The 5,118-nt window shown below is 36.3% G+C and overlaps 1 pseudogene; it reads left to right on the top strand.

Annotated features, from left to right (window-relative positions):
* Positions 1–2,168: 2,168 nt before the first annotated feature.
* LOC112819715 (peroxiredoxin-1 pseudogene) lies at positions 2,169–2,979 on the top strand (annotated as a pseudogene).
* The last annotated feature ends 2,139 nt before the right edge of the window (positions 2,980–5,118 follow it).

Below are 5,118 nucleotides of genomic sequence, written 5' to 3'. Positions count from 1 at the left end.
GGAGGGGCTAGGAAAGGGTCAAAACACTGTTGTTTTTCTCAAACCTTAGTCTTTTGAAAGACAGATATCCTTATCCCTGAGGAAGCTGAGAACATAGCATTCACTGTCTCTTTGGTCTGAAAGAGTCTTGTCAAAGTATTGACCTTTGGAGCACCTGTCAGACACAACTGATCTTCCTAGGTAAGCAAGAATCCAAAGCTCCATCTGGATTTTCTATTTGTCTTTGTAATATTTAGTTCTGAGAAACCTGACTTACATGGTTGCCATGGAGATGAGTACAATGGTGAATCATGAAGCTTTCAGAAGAATGCTGCATAAATGTAAGAAAGTGCTATTTTTATTAATGTTTGTTTAAAAAAATTGGTAATTCTCAGAGTAAGAAAGACACTATAGAAAATGAGAAAAGTTAGTTATTGCAGTTCTTACCCAGGTTATGTTCTGTAAATTCTATGAAAAATAAGTAAATACATTGTTGCAATGAATCAAAGCAAATATAAGAGTACGTCTATATGTTATTTTATAAATGTAAGTCTATCATAAATCATAAGCCCTTTGAATCAATATACCCAATATAATAGCAACTTATTTTATATGTGTGCATAGGTTTTTTTGTCCAGTCTCAGCCTTATAAAGCATGTCCACTTTCTTTTTAAAGCCCAATATGCACTAAATAAACAATTAAATAAATGGATAAATAAAATGTAATAATTAAATTGGCAACTATGAAAATAAACCTTTATTTTCATAAGCAGCTAACTTTATTTTATAAGCAGCTTTTGCTTTTGCTGCCTTCTGATATAAAAAGAAACAAGTACAGATCTGTCAACTTAATATGGCAACTATAGTGGGAAACCAGTATTACATGAAATGCTTATTGACCAGCATTTGGGACAAGAAAAAGAACCACAGGATACAATCAGATTTCCCAGATGGAAAACAAATACCAAGGAACAAGAGCCCTCACCTTTCTGTAGTATATTTTTAATTACATTTTTTTTTTAATTTTTGGCCTATATAGAAATTTTCTTTATCAAGTTTAATAATTTTAAATTGGCTTTATTCGGAATATATGTAATAGCTACTGTGAACCTGTGGAATGATTTCCCACCATTAGTAACTGTAACTTATGCTGGCCCTTCCGATTTCAAAATATATGGTTTCTTTGTTGCATTGTGGCTACTGCCATTTTTAAAGATTATTATCTTTCCTGAATGGTATTTATTGAACATGACATGTTTTCCTCTTTAGTTCCAAAGCTAATTTTAGAATGCTTTTGTCATTTAGAAAAAGAAGCCAATCATGAGAACAGGTAAGCTAAGGTGAAACCTATCTCCAGGTCACTAGTTTGCCAGATGTTAAGGGATATTTGTCACATAGCATGCTTCCCCTTGTAATGTTAACAAGTATAAAATAAAACCTCATTTTTCATCTTAAACTTTTAAACCCTGAAAGTGTTCTGGGGTTTCTTTCTATAAGAAGTAAACATCTTTTTCTGCATGAAACATAGGAGGATTTAAGAATTACCTTTAAGGTTCCAACAATTATAACTCATTTGAACTTGATAAGTCTCATTTACCCTCCTAAGAATGCTATATTATAAGATCAATAAATAATGCAAAATACATTTGCCTGTTATGGAAGGTCAAGAAAAGTAATTTTCTTCTGGTGTTAGGGAGAAATATTATATGAAGGTAATGTTCAAAAGACTGTGTGTGGTTTTGAAGTTACCTGCTATGATAGAATAATCAATAGCTAACCAGGAAGACCTTCATTTGATCATTCACACCTCATTGCTCATGAGCATTATTAAGTATTCTCTTGGTTTCTCAGCAGAGAATGAAGTTGCCATACGGAACATTTTTTTTTTTTTTGCATGAAGAATTGTAATTCCCCAAAAATGTGATACTGATGTGTAGGTTCAAGATAAAAGAGATATAAATTTGCACATTTATCAATTGCTCACTGACCTTGGTTTATAAGATTATTTTTACCAAAATATGCTTGTCTGTTCTTGAAAAATCAGTTTTGCCAAATGGCCAACCATAGGCTATCAATCATGTGGTCACATCAGACACAGGAAAAACATTTAAATCATAGCTATTGCAGTATTTGTGAGAATTTCATAAAGAAGCAAGTCATCGGTCTTCTTCCTGCCTTATCTACGACGTTCTTGCTTTCAGAGCCGCTGATAGCAAGATGTCTACGGGAAATGCCAAAATTGGGCATCCTGCCCCCAACTTCAAAGCCATGGCTGTTATGCCAGATGGCCAGTTCAAAGATCTCAGCCTATCTGACTACAAAGGAAAATTACATTGTGTTCTTCTTTTACCCTCTTGACTTCACCTTTGTGTGCCCCACGGAGATAATTGCTTTCAGTGACAGGGCAGAAGAATTTAAGAATCTCAACTGTCAAGTGATTGGTGCTTCTGTGGATTCTCATTTCTGTCACCTGGCACGGATCAACACACCCAAGAACCAAGGAGGACTGGGACCCGTGAACATTCCCTTGGTATCAGACCCCAAGCGCACCATTGCTCAGGACTATGGAGTCTTAAAGGCTGATGAAGGCATCTCCTTCAGGGGCCTCTTTATCATTGATGACAAAGGTATCCTTAGGCAGATCACGGTAAATGACCTTCCTGTTGGTCACTCTGTGGATGCGACTCTGCCACTGGTTCAGGCCTTCCAGTTTACTGACAAGCATGGGGAAGTGTGCCCAGCTGGCTGGAAGCCTGGCAGTGATAGCATCAAGCCTGATGTCCAGGAGAGCAAAGCATATTTCTCTAAGCAGAAGTGAGCGCCGGGTCGTTTTAGGGCTGGGCTGCATTGGGTGGCCATGAAAACAAAATCTCTCTTGTATTATTGTCATGCTTAGAACATAAGACTTTAGACTGTGCAGATGTGGTATGGGGACAGGACAGGCCTTTTCTGCAGGGGTTGGGGAGGCCAGCCTTTCTTCCTCTGGAGAGAAGGGCCTGAGCTGTTATGGGGAAGGCCAACTGTTATGTACAGTAGCAGGGCATCACGTTTTGTCTTTTGTTTCTATTAAACTTGAACCGAGAAAAAAAAAAAAAAGAAGCAAGTCATCTTTTTCATCCAAATAGTCTTTGTTAAAAGTTACAATAGATTAAAATAGTTTTCTTCAGGTTTATCATATTTGCTAACAAAATTATTAACAAAAGCATTTGTTGGGTCAAAACTGAAACTTAAAGCCACTGTGCACATGTAGCAAATACAAATCGGAGCACAAGTGTTAACTCACTAAGAGGACTTTTATGCACAACCACAAAGGACATGTAGCCAAAAGCATTAAAATGGTTGATGTTTACAAAAATTCAAGATCCTAAAAAAAATTCTGTCATTTCTGAGGAATACTCTTCGGAATGAGACAATTTTGACTAGTTTTATGTTTCCAGTATAAAACATATATGTATTCATTTGAAAATATCTCCAAAACCCATTCTATGGGTAAGAATGAGATGAAATTTACACTGAAGCTAATCCATGATCCCTCAATAATGACAAATCTTTCATTCTAAAACCATGTTCCCCACTCAGTCAAAAGACATTTATTAGAATTTACTATGGGCCAAGATTTATAGTAGGAACTGAGAATACAAAAATAAATAAGCCACATTCCTTACTCACAGATAATGGGGAAGTGAGGAACACAAGCAGATTGCATTATTCCATAATGGAACCACATTCAAAGGAAGGCTGATCTACCTCGGAATGTCAAGAGAATGTCCTTAGACAAAGTGATGCTTTAACCTAGTCTACATGAATAAATTGGCTATGCTGAGAAAATATAATCTGTGGAAAGAGCATAGGTTTGGAGAAGTATTGGAGTTTTGTAATTCATGGGTGATCTGAAAATTGTGAAAAATTCATGGAATGCAAAGGGCAAGGCAACTAATATAGCTGAAGAGGGATTTGTTTCCATATTTTTAATATTTTCAATAGTTAAGACAAGAGATAGCAGTTTGAACACAGACTCAGTTATAGTAGGGATAACAGTAAGGGGCCTAATCAATAAACTTTGTAATTGAGTACATTGGTAAATGAGGGAAAAGGCAGAAGTTAATGATGACACTCTTCCTTCTTGCATATATTTTAAGTCAATAGTAATGTCATTAACCTACACAGGAGATAGAAATAAGGAACCAACAGAAAGAAAGCGAATTCTATTTTGGACATTTCAAGTTTGAATTTCCTGAGGAACACCTATAAGTAATGTAAAAAGTTAAATACTAATAGAGAAGTGGATCTCAGGAGAGAGCTCAGGTGCTCTAGATGGTACCTGAGATATTGGGAACTAATATCAGCACCCAGGGAGAAGAAGCGGAAAAAGATAAAATCTCAGAGAATTCAAAATTTTAAGGAATGAAGGAAGTGAGGAGGGGTAAAATTTTAGAGGGAATCTCTAAGAGCATGAAGGAGAAGAGGGGGCAGGTAGTAAAGTAGAATGATTTTCTGGAAACCAAGAAAAGATTATATCAAGGAAGAAAGGCAAGAGGCCTTTGTCAAGACCATGAAAACTGAAGAAAGGTCAAAGAAGAAACTAAAATAGATGACTGGACTTAGCAATCAGAAAATAAGCCACTGGACTTTTCAAGAAGACTTTCTGTACGGTAGAAATACAAGCCTGGTCAGTGGGCTGAAGAGTAGGAATGAGGTGATGATGTGGGAAGAATAAATTTATACTACCTGGCCTCAGAGTTCCAGAAAGATGTAAGAAAGTAACCAATGTGGGCTAGGTAAAGGCAATGGTAAGTACGAGTACAGGTTTGCTGTTGTTTTATTTTATTTTTGTTCAGAGAGAGAAGAGCAAGTAGTGTGCTTTTAGACAAAAGAACTTTTAAACAAAGTGACTGCAGAGAGGCAAACGTGAATGTACAAAGTCCTAAAGAATATGCAGAAGATGAGAGGCTTAGTCTTAAAAAAGGTAAGCTGTGCTGCTTGCTCTCAGATAACACATATACAAGGACACAAGGAAGGATAGGTAAGTTTAGAAACAGAAGGAAGAAAAGTGATAAAATTTGCAAACTAATAGCTACTTTCTTTGGATTGTAAGCCTCTCATCTTTTGAAGGGATATTAAAAGACCATCCAGTATCGT

Source organism: Callorhinus ursinus, unplaced genomic scaffold, assembly GCF_003265705.2.
Source record: "Callorhinus ursinus isolate GAN/ISIS: 27379988/994484 unplaced genomic scaffold, GSC_fseal_2.0 scaffold3, whole genome shotgun sequence".
NCBI lineage: Eukaryota > Metazoa > Chordata > Mammalia > Carnivora > Otariidae > Callorhinus > Callorhinus ursinus.
This window is presented reverse-complemented; position numbering and strand designations above follow the sequence as displayed.